We start from the raw sequence: 16,275 nt of genomic DNA, 5'->3' as shown, positions 1-16,275 counted from the left end.
GTTATCAAAAGGAGGCTCGGGAAGAAGTCTCTTGACCAATGCCATATGTAGCCTTCAACCTATGGATTAAAAAAATGACAGTATTGGCATTTAAACCATGTCTGCAGGGCCAAAGCCCACACTCTTTTCACTACTACCCTTTTCTCATCATGGTAGCCTGCTATTCCAAGGCTTGGGCCACTAGGCATTAAAAGTTTATTAGGTATATAAAGTATAAGAGCATCTTCAAAGCAAGAGAAAACAGAACAAATTTTTAAAAGGGAGAATGCTTTATCTGCAATTACTTCATCTTTTGATTCCAATGGAGAATTTAGAGCCCCTTTTACCTTCCTTTAGCTTTTGCTGTTCAGGCAAATTGATTAATTAAGTTCCATTTACCACCCAGCCCCCACTTCCTGTCTTGCCAGAAACAGACCTGGTGCAGAGAACACAGGATTTGGTCATCATGCTAACTTTCCTCTGTGTGGTCAGCTAACAGTAATTACCATTTTAAAGTGCTCACTAGGGGTGCTTGGGTGTCATTTAAGTGGTTAAGCGACTGACTTTGGCTCAAGTCATGATCTCACAGTTTGTGGGTTCGAGCCCCATGTTGGGCTCCGTGCTGACAGCTTAGAGGCTAGAGCCTGCCTAAGATTCTGTGTTTCCCTCTTTCTCTGTCCCTCCTCCATTTGCACTCTCTCTCTCAGAAATAAGCAAACCTTTGGTGTATGCCAGCAGCTATGCCAAGCTTTCTAGGTAGGGTATTTCATTATATTCTTACCACCTTATGAAATAGATGTTTTGATTATTACCCACATTAATGAAGTTTGAGAACAGAAACTGAGCAGCTCCAGGACTAGAGCCTTGTTGGTTGGACTCTAAAACTGCTTTCTACCCTTTACATTATAGATTTTTCTGGAATCAATGAACGATTTGTCTTGCTCCTTTATGGTAATCAATTTCAAGATTTCAAGACTCCATGTCAAGATAAAGCCCATCAGATGAAGACCACCAGAAACACACTTGTACTTAAAGTTTGGTGTATTTACCTGCTGCTACTACAAGAGGAGCATAAGGCCTCTCCTGGACCCTGGGATGTCTGGGCACAAGACACTTGGGAGGAGCTTACCTTAGTGTTGGAGCCCGGTGTTGATGAATTCTGAAGAGGGAACAGGATAAGTGGGGATCAGCTCTGAATGTGTGATGTCATGAAGCAGGGACAGTTTAGCAACTGAGGTTTCTCTGTAATCTTTGTTCTGGAGGCAACAGGAACAAAGCAGAACAATGGATATCACTGGTTAAAAAAACAAAAAACAAAAAAACCCAGTAACCACTCCAAAGGACGGGGGCTTGATAGCCAGAGGAGAAACATTGTTTACATGGCCTTGGCCTTCCCTTGGAAACATTTTTGAAGTTCTGTTAGGAATATTCTACCCTGATTACCTGTTTCCTTTTAAACTACAATTTAAAAACCTCTTATCTGAAGCTCTTGGTTGGAAACTGAAGCTGCTTCCCTGGGTTAAAGTAACCCACAGAACTCAGATTTTTTTAACTTTATTTATTTTTGTTGAATGAGAGAGAGCAGGAGAGGGGCAGAGGGAGAGGGAGAGAGTTCTAAGCAGGCTCCACACTATAAGCACAGAGCCTAAGGCAGGGCTCAAATTCATGAACTATGAGATCATCACTTGAGCCAAAAGTAAGTCAGACACTTAACTGACTGAGCCATCCAGGCACCCCAGGGCTCAGATCTCCTGAGTGGGAATGAGACATACCATTCTCACTGATATTTCAAATAGCAACATATCATATTTATAATATGACAGCATCTTCAAATAGAAATGTAATGCAAGTCACACATGCAATTTAAAATTTTCTAATAGCCACATTAAAAAAGAAACAGGTGAAATTAATGTTAGTAATAGGTTTTAACTCAATATATCCACAATTTATCTGAAATATTTCAACACAGAATATTAGATATTTTACTTTTTTGTACCTCATCTCTTGAGTCCAGGATAGAAGCTCTCAATTTGGACTTTACATTTTCATTGGAAAGCTTGATCAGTATTTAGATGCCATAAAATTTATAGTTGGAAAGCATATCCACATACCCAAGTTGTTACAAACATATCTAACAGCTTTCTAATAATTGGATGAAGTATGAATTCACAAATTTAAATTTAAACTACTCAAGATTAAGTAAAATTAAAAATTCATTTCTTAGTCACCCCAGTTACCAGTTCAGGTGTGCAAAAGCTGCACGTGGCTGGTGGCAACCACTTTGGACAGCTCAGGTCTAGGATTTTAGAGAATAAGATTTCTCATTACCATGCCCTTGACGGTAACTAACAAAAGCAGATTTTACAGGTTCAAAATTATCCTTAGCTCTTTTTTCTCCCTATTTCTAGAGGCCACTTGTAGGCAACCAACTTGAGCAATGGAAACCTGACTAAGGTAGAAGGGCCCACAGTGACCACCCGGCTGAATGCCAACAGGCCCATTAGGTGACCCACCTCAAAATAGCCATAAGCCCTAGCTGACCAATGGGTTACTTACACGGACACCGTTACCAAAAAAGGAGAATTCCGTATGTTCCCATACTTCCTTACCTTCCTCTTTTTATTTTAAAAATGTTTAATGTTTATTTATTTTGAGAGAGAGAGAGAGAGAGCGCGCGCGCATGTGCGCGAGCACAAACAGGGAAGGGGCAGAAGAGAATGAGAGACAGGATCCTAAGCAGGCTCCACACCATCAGCGCAGAGCCTGATGCGGGGCTCAAGCTCACTGTGAGATCGCGACCTAAGCCTAGAGTCTGCTGCTTAACCGACTGTGCCACCCTGGCACCCCATCTCACCTGCCTCTTTTAACTACAGCTCCCCCTCACACACACTGCCTCTTGGCAGACAGTCTCTGCTTTGTTGTCCTGCCTGCTGCTCCCTTGCAGTGTGTTCAATAAACTTCTAACTCCTTTGTTCTGCCTTCTGTAAATTCTTTCACTGCCCTTGCCACCAGCCTCCACTACATCGAGTCATCCCACATTTGGTGGTCCCCACCCAATCAGGAGACCCCACACTACTCCCTCCTTTTTTTGGAAACCACAAATTCTCTGCCACACTAAATTAACTCTTATTTTCTTAGATTCCAGTTTTTCTCTTCAGCTGCAGGGCAGGCTTAGCCACCTTAAAATGAAGCTCAGGACTGCTGATCAGCCCTGTTTTCTCCCCTTAGCAGGGATTCCTTCATCATTGTGAACCAGAAGCATTCTCTCCTACTTCCAAGTATATCACTAATAGCATAAAGGAATTATGAAGAAGTTTTTCAAAGCTCTTCCTGAAATTGGATACCATTACAATAAGATACACTTCAGGTTCCCTGGGATAGAAATAATTAGAAGTACCCTGAGTCAGCATTAAAGACTTTTGCCAGATTAGGGGCAGCCTTCCTGTCTACCTCAGTCTGTTAGGATAAGGCCTCAGAGATCAGGCATGTTTGTAACTCATGATGACTTAACAGGGGGAAAAGTAGACCCACATTCATGTCTCAGTTCTATCTTTCACTATGAATCATTGGTAAATCATTTCAATTGGCATGTTTTCTGAGGTGTACCCTGACATTTACTTCAATATTGCACAAACATCTTTAATTTTCAGAATACGAGAAGCCAACGAAAAGCATTGGTATGATCTTTTTGAGAGACAGCATGGTATTCTAGAAAGAGCATAAACACTGAAGTCAGAGAGGTGTGAATTCAAATTTGTAGTCAAGTAGTCAAGACATTAAGAAGGGCTATCCCTTTAAGATGAACCAGTAGGGTGGCTTTAAAGTGGGGACTTGGAGTGAAAAACCAGTTACAGTAGCAGACTGCTGCCCCTGCAGTGCTCTGTTTTAGGTCAGGATTATATTAAAATGTATTAGATTTACCCTGAAGAAGTTTTGTGTAAAGTTACATTTTATATAGCATGTGTTCCCATGGTGTGTGTGTGGGGGGGGGGGGGGGGGCGTGTGAAATGGGCTCCAAATGCAAGCCTAAGGATTTTAAGGTCACTGAAAGGAATATTCTGACATCATTTCATGTTCCCATTTAAACTATAAGAAACTATCAAGTAGTCAATACAAATGTTCTTTGCATGTTCACTGAAATACATTGGCTTGCAGCACTCCATTTACTATTTTATTGAGCAATTTTATTGACTGTAAAACTTGAATATCTTATTTTTAAACAATTTTATATTACAAACTTATTTAGGCTCATTGCAGAAAAATTAGGAAAACATGTAAGCAAAGAAGAAAATGAAAATTACCTCTGGATCTAGAATTCTGGCATTTCCTTCAAATACTTTTTCTTTGTCCACTTTCTCTGTGTGACCTGGGGGAGGTTACTTCAAGGCAAATGACTTACTCCTCTGTTTCTCAGTTTCCTAACCCTAGCTACCTCATAAGGTTCTTGTGAGGATTAAATGGGTAAAGCACTTTCAAAACAGTGACTGCAGCATAGAAAGAGCTTATTAACCAAGAGCAATCGTTATAATTAAGTATAGATATTTTATTTTCCAAAACTGGATTAAAACTCTATAGTTCTGGATTCTGCTTTTGAAAAATTTTCATTACTTTGATAGTACTTTCCCATCTTTCTTTTTTTAATGTAAATTCTTTTAAAGATTTTATTTTTTTAAGTTTATTTATTTATTTATTTTGAAAGAGAGAAAGAGAATCCCCCACTGGAAGTGCAGAATCCGATGTGGAGCTTGAACCTATGAACCATGGGATCGTGACCTGAACTGAAACCAACAGTCGGTTGCTTACCTGACTGAGCCACCTAGGCACCCCATAATGTAAATATCTTTAAAGGCCACATTGATAAAGCTATTGCTCCATGGAGCAGCAAAATCTTCTTCTTGGAAGAATGGTTCTGAGATTTTTATGGAGGACAGTTCACCAGTATCCAATTGAACTGTACTCATTAAAAAAAAAAAAGTTTATTATAAAATATGAAAGAACTATGATTTTACAATTTTTTTAATGTTTATTTATTTTTAAGGGAGAGAGACTGAGCAGGGGAGGGGCAGAGAGAGAGGGAGACACAGAATCCGAGGCAGGCTCTAGGCTCTGAGCTGTCAGCACAGAGCCCGACATGGGGCTTGAACTCACGAACCGTGATATCATGACCTGAGCTGAAGTCAGATGCTTAACTGACTGAGCCACCCAGGAGCCCCTAACCATGATTTTTTTAACATTTTATATATTTTTGAGAGAATACAAGCGAAGGAGGAGCAGAGAGAGAGGGGGACAGAAGATCTGAAGCAGGCTTGGCACTGACAGCAATGAGCTCAGTGCGGGGCTTGAACTCACGAACCATGAGATCATGACCTGAGCCAAAGTTGGAGGCTCAACTACTCAACTAACTGAGCCACCCAGACACCCCTAAGAACTACTCTGATTTAAAGGACTGATAATAGGGGTGCCTGGGTGGCTCAATCGGTTAAGTGACCGACTCTTGATTTTGGCTCAGTTCATAGTCTCAAGGTTCTTGGGATGGAGCCCCAGTGTGGAGCCTGCTTGGGATTTTCTCTCCCTCTCTCTCTGCCCCTCCACTGCTAGTACACATGTACTCTTTCTCTCTCAAAATAAATAAAAAGACATTAAAAAATATAAAATACTCAGAATAGCACAATGTTCAAAGGTTATTGGTGTGCATTCAAATCTCACTAAGTTTAGTTTATTCATTAGCAGCAACACTCACTAAGCAGTTGATGTTTAGCTGATTAAGTGATTGCTTAGCTAAAAAACTTGATTAATGCTGCATGGGATCACCATAGTTCCTCTGGATTTGTTACAAGGTGTTTACAAGTTCTTCACCACTGGAAGAACTATTTGAAGGCAAGAACTGTATCTTACTCATTTATGTTGTGTGCAATGCTTAAGTACAGTACTTAGTATTTAGCTCAATGAATGTTGAATTAAATTTTACAAGAAGACTTACAAGATAACCAATTATCTAAATTTGGTGGGTTCTATACCTGACTTTTTAATGTTTATTTAAAAAAATTTTTTTAATGTTTGTTTTTGAGAGAGAGAGAGAAAGAGTATGAACAGGGGAGGGCAGAGAGAGAGGGAGACACAGAATCTGAAGCAGGCTTCAGGCTCTGAGCTGTCCGCATAGAGCCTGACATGGGGCTTGAACTCATGAACCATGAGATCATGAGCTGAGCCGAAGTTGGATGCTTAACTGACTGAGCCACCCAGGTGCCCCATCTATAACCAATTTTTTTCAGGTAAATAAATACAAATTAATGCTACAATTTGGTTAATTGTGGGTTGTTGAGCTCCTCCCCACCATCCTCCCTGTTAGAAGGTGGAGCAGGGACAGTAAAATATCCTCCAAACTCCAAGAAGTATCCTCCAGTCTCCAGGAAGTTACTTTGAGACTGAAAAATGATGCAAGCCATTCCATCCAGTTTAGACTTTCATCCAGGGTAACTTAGAGACGGGGGTTGGAATGGGGGTGAGGTGGAATCCAGTGGACAAATGATCCAAGCTCCACTCAGTTATTCTCTGTCCAGTCCTGACCTTAATCCCCAGCGTTTATAGAGGGAAGGGCACGGTGGTAAGGTCACAGGATAGTTACCTAAAGTGGCACCTTTTGTGTGCCAGTTTAGGGAAGATCAGAACAAGGCTTCCGGCCTTGCGGTCAGGGCTTACATTAACCCCCAGGGACCTGGAACACAAAGGCCTGAGGGAGGTCATGTCAGGGCATGGACAAGATGGAGGGCCAAAGACAGAGTCAGTGCTGTCAGGACTCCTACACTACCACTCTTTACCACTTGATCAATACTCCTACACTGCAACTCTTTACCATTTGATCAATACCCTTTTAGGGCATTAAAAATAGTATGCAAGTGGAGTGGAGGAACAAATGCTCCACTTTCTAAACTATATCAACACATTGAGATCTTATCTTCTCCAAGCCTCCAAATAACCACTGAACATGTCTAAAACTTATAGTCTCTGATCTTTCTTAAGATTGACATTGTGAAAATAATTTAACACATTTGTAATTGTAAAGAAACAGCATCTTGCTATTAAACATTTTGAAGAAAAGAGGAAAGAAAAAAACCTTCTCCATCTCCTCTTTAACATGGCCATAATTTTGCTATATTCCTGTCCAGTTTTTCAACAGTGAACAAGCGTTGTACATTTCATTAACACTAACGCTACGTCACATGCATTTTTCTATGATGTTTGGCTTTCATAGTTATGTTTTTAGTGATTGCATGTTATGCCATCAAACATATTAGACTGTTTACTAAACCATTCTCCCATTGTTGACATTTAAATTGCTTACAGTTTTTCATTGTCTGGAAACTGATGAACATCTTTAAGCATATGATGTTGTGATAAATCATCAGATATGGCATTTTGGGGTCAAAAGGCTCTGAAGTTTTTATGGTTCTTAGCACATACTGTCCAAGTACTTTCTAAAAAGATTATATTCATTTACAGTGTCATCAGCTATATAAAAGTAATTCCCCATTTACACACCTGAATTCATTGTTATCAATATGATCTTGGCATGATTTCCTGCCACATAGAAGAAAATCACCAATTTATTTATAGAATTCTTTATTCTGCATATGTGTATTCATTTACCCTAAAATATATAGTAATGGAATTTTGACATATTTTTTATTTTATTTTATTTTATTTTATTTTTGGAATTTTGATATATTTTTAAGTGACACCATGACCTCTTTTCTAAAGCCTTTTTCTTGACAGTTTTTTATTTCAGGATTTCTGAAATTACAAAAACTGCTGACTCATTAATTTTTAATACTGAGATATCATTCTGATTTTAGGTCATCATTATTTTAATTTAGAATGTATCATAAATGTTACACAGTTAAAGTTTATAGAAAGAACAATAATTTGCAGACTTGTACTTATTAACTTAATAATATTTCTTTAACTGGGAAGATGGTGTCCCCCTGATGGTAAAAATCTCAACTAACTGAGAAATCTTTGCCAATTTATGCAGTTTAACCTAGAAATGCTTAAATAGAACACAGATAAATAAAATTTCATATAAATCCAACAACTCATTTTGTTCCGGATGTTCTATTCCCTTCTATCCCTATCTCATTTGTTGAAACTACTAGCATGGTTTACGAATTTGTTAAAAGGAATAATTACTCTCAATCACTCTTAATTTTTTTTAACATTAAATCATTTTTGAGAGACAGACAGAGACAGCGTGAGTGGGGGAGGGGCAGGGAGAGGGAGACACGGAATCCCAAGCAGGCTTCAAGCTCTGAGCTGTCAACACAGAGCCCAACGTGGGGCTTGAACCCATGGACCGCGAGATCATGACCTGAGCTGAAGTCGGATGCTTAACTGACTGAGCCACCCAGGTGCCCCACTCTTAAAAAACATAGATCTCCCAAAGACACTGTATCAGAAGAGCCTACCTACTCATTTTGTGAATATAGAGTAAATAGATTGTAATTTTATAAACATCACTTTCTTTTCTTTTTTTTTTTTTTTGCCAATTAAAAATACTTTCACAACAAAAGCAGGTTTTATCTATATAGAACTTTAGAGTTTTCAGAACATTTTCACATACATTTTTTTTTTAAAGTAGGTTCCATGCCCAGCACAGGGCCCAGTGTGGACTTGACTCCATGACCCTGAGATCAAGACCTGAGCTGAGATCGAGAGTCAGATACCCAACTGACTGAGCCACCCAGGCACCTCTCACATGCATTATTTCCATTTCACTTTCAACACAACTGTGTCCAGTGTGTATGTAGAGAGACATTAATACTCCCATGATTTGTATATGGGAAAACGAAGGTTCAGAACCACGAAGGTTCAGGTATCATTTGCCCAAAGATAAACATCTCATCCACCTAATCACAGGAAAATTATGGGGCTTCCTCCTGGGGTATCTACATTTGCTGAAAATTTCAAGAGTAACACACCACTTTAATATTAAAATAAATTCCATATGGACTTCACATTTTATGAAGAAAAATGCTTCAAGATGACTTTTAAGGAAAAGTTTGACTAACTTTAGAATGTGATACACCACTCTGGGCTGCTTCCTCAGACCACTGGAGATACCACCCATACTTCTCTACCCTTACCTCTGTGCAATGGAAAACATTTAAGAAATATAACTGAAACCACAGACATGAAGCAGAGGTGAACTGTCCCACTGATATTTGCCCAAATTCCTGAACCATTGACTCAAGAACAAATAAAGTGGATATTGTTTTATGATACAAACTTTAGGATAATTTGTTACACAGCAGTAGATAACTGGTATAGTCCCTTTTGTATATTCTCATTCATGACATTATTTGTGTATCTTTTTTAAATCAATCTTATTAAGTTTTATCTATGCTAATTTTTACAAAGAATCAAGTTTTAACTATGTTGATTTTTTTTAATGGTGTTGATTTTCTTATTGTACCTTTGCCTTCTTTTTCATTGCTTTCACTTTTTCTTTCATTATTTCTATTTTCTTTTTTAATGTTTATTTATTTTTGAAAGAGAGAGAGAGTAAGTAGGGAGGGGCAGAGAGAGAAAGAGATACAGAATCCAAAGGAGGCTCCAGGCTCTGAGCTGTCAGCACAGAGCCCAACGTGAAGCTCAAACTTACGGACTGAAAGATCATGACCTGAGCCAAAGCCGGACATTTAACTGACTGAGCCACCCAGGTGCCCCATATTTTCTCTTTTCCTTTTAAGTTTATTTATTTTCCTTTAGTAACCTCTACAACCAACATAGGGCTCAAACTCATGACCTCAAGACCAAGAGTCTCATGTTTCTCTGAGCTGGCCAGATGCCCCTGCTTCCTTCTATTTTCTTTGGCTTTGTTGTTTTCTTTCTAGTTTCCTAAGAGGAACACATAGCTTATTAATTTTGAGATTTTCTTTTTTTCTACCCTAAGCATGTAAGGCTCAAAATTTCTCTCAAAGCACTCATTTTTCTTTCTTCTACAAATTTTGATTGAATTGTTTTCATTACCATTTAGTTTTAGGCATTTCTAAATTTCCATCATAAGTTCTTCTTAAACCAAGGGTTATTTTTTAATATTTTATTTTTTTAAGTTTATTTATTTATTTTGAAAAAGAGAGAGAGTAAGTGAGGGGCAGAGAGAGAGACAGAGAGAGAGAGAGAGAGAGAGAGAGAGAATCCCAAGTAGGCTCCATACTATTCGCACACCACCTGAGTGGAAACCAAGTTGGATGCTCAACTGACTGAGTCACCCAAGTGCCCCTAAAGATTCTATTTTTAAGTAACCTCTACACCCAATATGGGGTTCAAACTTACAACCCCGAAATCAAGAGTTGCATGCTGTATGGACTGAGCCAGTCAGGTGCCCCAAAACAAGTTATTTAACAGGAATTTTTTAGTTTACTTTTTGCTCTGTCTAACTTTATAGGATATCTATTCTTTGAAGTTTGTTGAAGTTTTCTTCATGGCCTAGTATGTGATCATTTGTAACTGTTCCATGTGTACTTGAGACAAATACGTATTCTCTGATTGTTCCTTGTTCATTTGGTCAAGTTTGTGAATTATTTTGATCAGATCTTCCATATATCCTTGCTAATATTTTGTCTGTTTGGTCTATCAATAATGACAGAGGTGTGTTGAATCACTTACAATAAAGTGGATTTATCAGTTTTTTTTTGTAGTTCTATAAACTTTTACTTCATCCATTGTGAATCTATTTTATCAGATGTATACGTGTTTCAAATTGCTCTACCTTGGCGAACAGAACCTTTTGTCATGACACTGTGACTGTATCCATCCCTAACAGTTCATCAGCTTTCTTTTTGGTTAGTATTTGCCTGACATAATATATACCATTTCTTTATTTTTCACTCTATATACATGTGCTTTGGGTATATATCTTACAAAGAGCACGTATTTGGATATTTAAAATCCAATCTATCTTCTGACTGGTGAGTTTATTCCATTTATACTTACTGTAATTTTTGATATATTTATAACTTTTTCTATCATTTTAATTTGTAATTTCAGTTTATCCCATTTTCTGTGTCCTACTTTTACAAAAGTACCATATGTAAAAGCCCCTTATTAGATGAGAATTTTAGTACAGCCTCTTATCCCTGTTTTCTCTTTACTCTCATCTTCCATATCTTGATATTATCTAGAGACTTTCATCCTAGGTTATTGTGAATATATGTTCCCTTTCTTTTCTTCTTAGCAGTTTTTAAACAGCAACAAATATTTCTAATGTATTTTCTCACTTTCAAATATCTATTTTTATTTTTCTCTAGGTATCTCCAAGAGATTTATTTGTTGCTATATAAGAGCAGGCTCATTTTGTCCCAAGAGCATGGCAGAGGAGAAATGAAGCCAAACTCTAATAATTTCCTATTTTATCCTCCACTGCCTCTGCCCCAAGCTATATCCATCTTCTGATAAACACCAGTTCGGAAGATCCACATTGCCCCCCAAATTTCTATTTCCTTGGTATTTGGTGTTTACTAGGTACCTTGGCATATTTTCCTCCTCTGTGGCTCCTTTGAGGTTGATCTTGGAGGAGAAAGCCAGCAATTTTGCTTTGTCAGCATCTTGGTAGGAAGCAGAACTGGAACTAATTATTTTATTTAATCTTCCCAACATTCCTAAGAGGTAGATAAGGAAATGGAGAGTCAGAGAACTTGACCAATGTGAAGCTGCAATTTTAAACCCCATCTATTTGAGTCCAAAGCCTATGTGCTTTTCCATTCTCAAATCAACATTGAAATAAGCCATATTTTCTGACTCTGCTACTTAATTAGCTGTGGGATCTAACACAAGTCATTAATCTTCAAAGTCCTTTCATCACTAAAAGCTGATTTGTCACTTATACTCTCTGCCTGTGTTTCAGTAATTCCCAGTGAAGCTTCAACTCATTCCAGTATGGTTTCCTGCCACAGTTTTTCAGCTGAAATTATTTTCACTAAGATTGCCAATTTCAGCCTTGTTGCTAAACAGATTGCACATGCAATGTTGTGTCCTTCCTGTATGTTATGTTTTGTTATATATTTCTTAATGCACCAAAGTACTACAGTTTTAGTTAACTCAGAAAATTACTTGAGGGTTTGCAGAGGGAACTCTTCTCACTAACAGCCACACTTAACACGTCTCATTTATATGTGATGCTGGACCAGTGAGAAAGGTGAGAAAAAAATTGGAGACATCACACAAAAATTAATTCTAGGGAGATCACAGACCTAAACATAAAAGCTAAAACTACCAAATTTCTGGAAGAAAACACAGGAGAATAACTTCATGACCTTGTGGTAGGCAAGTATTTCCTAAAGAAACAAAGCACTGAAAATAAAAGAAAAAAAATCACAAATTAGACGTCATCAAATTTAAAACGTTCTACTCACCAATGATGCTATGAATAAAATGAAAAAGTAACCAATAGAGTTAAGTTTTCTGTTCTTGGATTGGGAGGTTACAGATAAGCAATGGGAGGATGCTAGAATGATCCATGTGGTAATGGATTATAGTTGGAGATGTCAGCATGAACCCAGGATTAATTTAATATAGATACAGATGGTTACATACAGAAATATTTATAGATATGTATATATATATATCTTAGTATAGAAACAGGTATATTTCTTCACTCTGTCAGCTGAGAGACTCTCCAGTAGCAAGGAGCACACCTAATATCCAGATCTTGGTTTCTGGTACCATTGTCCAATAAAAGGAACCAGGGTTCTTTAGAGAAATGGCTGGTCCTAGTAGTGGGTCAGGGAAAATACAATGTATGTCCAGAGCGTCTTATAGAGCCAGAAAGTAAGTACCAAAATGAATAGACAAAAATAAACAAATAAACAACAACAACATAAACTCCCAATCATGGAGATTGTGAAAATGACAGAGGAACAAACTGAAAGGGCTACCAACGGCCAAAGTTAGAACAAATTGAGCAAAAAAATAAAGTAGTATTAATGTATGATCTAAAGTATAAAATAAATATCCATGAATCCTGATATAAAATAAATATCCATGAATCCTGATATAAATGATTGAATAAATAAATAATGGAGAAGAGACAAAGCTCCCATGTAAACCATCCTGAATAAGATGAAACATAACTTCCCACTTCTTCTTAAGTGTGGGCTGCCCATAGTTACTTCCTTCCAAAGGGAACAATCTGGAAAAGGGGGAAATAGTAATTTTATACTGGCGAATCCTGACAAATACTACCTCAACCAAGTGATTAAGCTTAACATTAGCAGCAATAAATCATGTTGATATTATGTACTCTTGATGTGATATAATGACAATATCACTTCACCTCTATGGTCTTCCTCCCAAGAACCCATAACCCCAGTCTAATTATGGGGAAAACATCAGACAAATTCCAGTTGAGGGACATTCTACAAAATACCTTATTAATACGCCTCACAATTGTCAAGTTTAGAAGAAAGTTCTGAGAAACTGTTATAGTCTAAGGAGCATAATGCAACTTTTGATGACTAAATGCAATGTGGTATCCTGGAGCAGAAAATGATCAGTGGATAAAACCAAAGAATAAAGTATGTACTTCAGTTAATAATAATGTATCATTATCACTGCATTAATTGTAACAAATGTACCATACTAATGTAACAGGGAGAAATGGATGCGGGGGCATATGGTAACTCACTCTACTATTTTTGTAATTTTTCTGTTAATCTAAAATTATTCTAAAAGTTTACTATTTTTAAAAAGGCAACTGGGGCGCCTGGGTGGCTCAGTCGGTTGAGCGGCCGACTTTGGCTCAGGTCATGATCTCGTGGTCCGTGAGTTCGAGCCCCGCATTGGGCTCTGTGCGACAGCTCAGAGCCTGGAGCCTGTTTCGGATTCTGTGTCTCCCTCTCTCTGACCCTCCCCCGTTCATGCTTTGTCTCTCCCTGTCTCAAAAATAAATAAACGTTTAAAAAAAAAAAGTCAACCAACAGCCTAGAAGAATATACCCAAAATACATATATATAACAAAGGACTTGTATCCAGAAGAGATAGAAGTCCTACAAATGAATACTTAAAAGACAACCAAATTTGGGGCGCCTGGGTGGCTCAGTTGGTTAAGCATCCAACTTCGGCTCAGGTCATGATCTCGTGGTCCGTGAGGTCGAGCCCCACGTCGGGCTCTGTGCTGACCGCTCAGAGCCTGGAGCCTGTTTCAGATTCTGTGTCTCCCTCTCTCTCTGACCCTCCCTCGTTCATGCTCTGTCTCTGTCTCAAAAATAAATAACGTTAAAAAAAATTTAAAAAAAAGACAACCAAATTTAAAAAGATAACCCCCAATTTAAAAAATATAGGCAAAAGTCATTTCACAAGATCTAAAAATAGTCAATAAGCACATGAAAAGATGCTCATCATTATTAGACATTGGGGAACTACAAAATTAAGACTAAATACCATTTCACAACCACTAGAGGGATTAAAATTAAACAGTGATCACTCCAAATGCTAGCAAGCATGTGGAATAACTGGAATTTTATACATCACTAGTGGGAGTGTAAAACGATCCAACCACTTTGGAAAACTGCTTGTTAATTTTAAGAATGTTTATAGCAACTTTATTCATAATTAATAAAAACTGGAAAAAAATCCAAATGTCCATCAGCCGTTGAATGGATAAACAAAGTACAGTTGATCCTTGAACTACAGAGAGTTGGGGGTGCCAACCCCCTCACAACAGAAAATCCAAGTACAACTTCTAACTCTCACAAAACTTTACTAATTGCTTACTGCTGATGCTTACCAATAACATAAACAGTTGATTTAACATCTTTTACTATATACATGTATATATATATACATATATATATATACATGTCTATACATATACATGTGTATATATACATATATATGTTGTGGATTTTTTAGAGCGAGAGTGAGTGATCAGGGGAGAGGCGCAGAGGGGGAGAGAGAGAATCATAAGCAGGCTTCATACTCAGCATGGAGCCCCACACAAAGCTCAATCACATGACCCTGGGATCATGACCCGAGCCAAAATCAAGAGTCCCAGGCTCAACTGACTGAGCCACCCAGGCGCCCCTAACATCTTTTTTATAGGTATTATGTACTATATTCTTACAAAAAAGTAAGCTAGAGAAAATAAAATGTTATGGAAGGAAGAGAAAATACATTTACAGCACTGTACCATATTTAATAAATAAAAAATCTATATATAAGTGGACCCACGCAGTTCAAACTCATGCTGTACAAGACTTGATTGTATACAATGGAATACTTTTTAGCAATAAAAACAACTAAATGCTGATTCACACAACAGTAGGGATGGATCTTAAAAATGTGGGGAAGAAGGCAGATCTGAAAGTACCTACCACCTTTGTTTTTATGATGTTAGAAATCAGAGTGGTTGTCTAAAAGGTGAGAGATTTGAATCTGGCTTTTGAAAGAACGCTTGGGTGGTGTTTACACAGCTGTTTATATTTAGCAGAACTCATCCAGGCTACACTTAAAAAACTACGTTTTCCACTGTATTTAAATCTCACTTCAAAAAAGGGGGGGGGGTATAAAAGAGACTGGCAACCTTGAAAAGACACTAAACAACGTTAGCAGAAATTTGTTAAGTCCTTCCTTCGAAACGTTGAGGAAAACATTCCAATAAACTCTGCTGGATTTTTGTGACATTAGGGACATTTGTGACATTAGGGACAAATAGGGACATTAAAAAGCCCTGCAAACTCTAAGCCCCTTCTCCTCCGAGTGCCACTGTCCTTCCTTGGATGCCCGAGGACCCTGGGAGCAACTTGGACCTGTCCGGCGCAGGGTTACCACCTCCGCTGGTTACTCGCGTTGCGACGCCCAGTCCCAGCGTCCGGATTACTCCTCTCCTCACCAATTGCAGACCCGCCCATTGACTCGCCTCACACCCATTCTTTGAACCATCAGCTCACCTTTCAATCAATTCAAATGTCGCAAGGAGCGAACCAATCGCAAGCCTCGTCGAGGGGAAGGGGCGGGCACTTCTCCGGAAGTGTTTGTTAAAACCCCTCCAATCAGAAGCTTTCTGCGGGATGTTTGAATTTTGCGGAGGTCTGGGTGGTAGGCGTTCCTGCTTCGGAGGCGGCAGTGGTATTTCAGACCCGGAGGGTTCCTTTACTTTTAGTTCGATTGAGGTTTTACGCCAGAACCTGCCTCAGGTAGGAGAGTGCTGGGGAGCTGGAGGGAGGGCGCTGGCCTGCTTCGTTGTAGGTCTGGAAGGGTGGGGGGACCGCAGCTGTGGACTGGACACAGTTCAGGGGAGTC

General features: G+C 38.5%; 2 protein-coding genes and 1 long non-coding RNA gene across 5 annotated transcripts in view; 2 read left to right on the top strand and 1 right to left on the bottom strand.

Annotated features, from left to right (window-relative positions):
- LOC125167805 (uncharacterized) overlaps window positions 1-1,077 on the top strand; it is a 57,355-nt gene extending 56,278 nt beyond the window's left edge. The window contains exon 4 of the long non-coding RNA XR_007152955.1: window positions 889-1,077. This is a non-coding gene — a long non-coding RNA (uncharacterized LOC125167805). The remainder of the gene's footprint in view (window positions 1-888) is intronic.
- FBXO34 (F-box protein 34) overlaps window positions 1-11,577 on the bottom strand; it is a 157,523-nt gene extending 145,946 nt beyond the window's left edge. Inside the window, exons 1-2 of the mRNA XM_047862525.1 lie at window positions 11,504-11,577; window positions 1,109-1,235 (exon numbers count right to left, since the gene is read on the bottom strand). The gene's annotated coding sequence lies outside the window, so the exon portion shown is untranslated. The remainder of the gene's footprint in view (window positions 1-1,108; window positions 1,236-11,503) is intronic.
- A 4,460-nt stretch (window positions 11,578-16,037) lies between these two features.
- Window positions 16,038-16,275, top strand: part of DLGAP5 (DLG associated protein 5) — a 40,797-nt gene continuing 40,559 nt past the window's right edge. For all 3 annotated transcript variants that reach the window (XM_047863368.1, XM_047863367.1, XM_047863369.1), the window contains exon 1: window positions 16,038-16,169. The gene's annotated coding sequence lies outside the window, so the exon portion shown is untranslated. The remainder of the gene's footprint in view (window positions 16,170-16,275) is intronic.

The sequence above is a fragment of the Prionailurus viverrinus genome, chromosome B3 (assembly GCF_022837055.1).
Source record: "Prionailurus viverrinus isolate Anna chromosome B3, UM_Priviv_1.0, whole genome shotgun sequence".
Classification (NCBI taxonomy): domain Eukaryota; kingdom Metazoa; phylum Chordata; class Mammalia; order Carnivora; family Felidae; genus Prionailurus; species Prionailurus viverrinus.
This window is presented reverse-complemented; position numbering and strand designations above follow the sequence as displayed.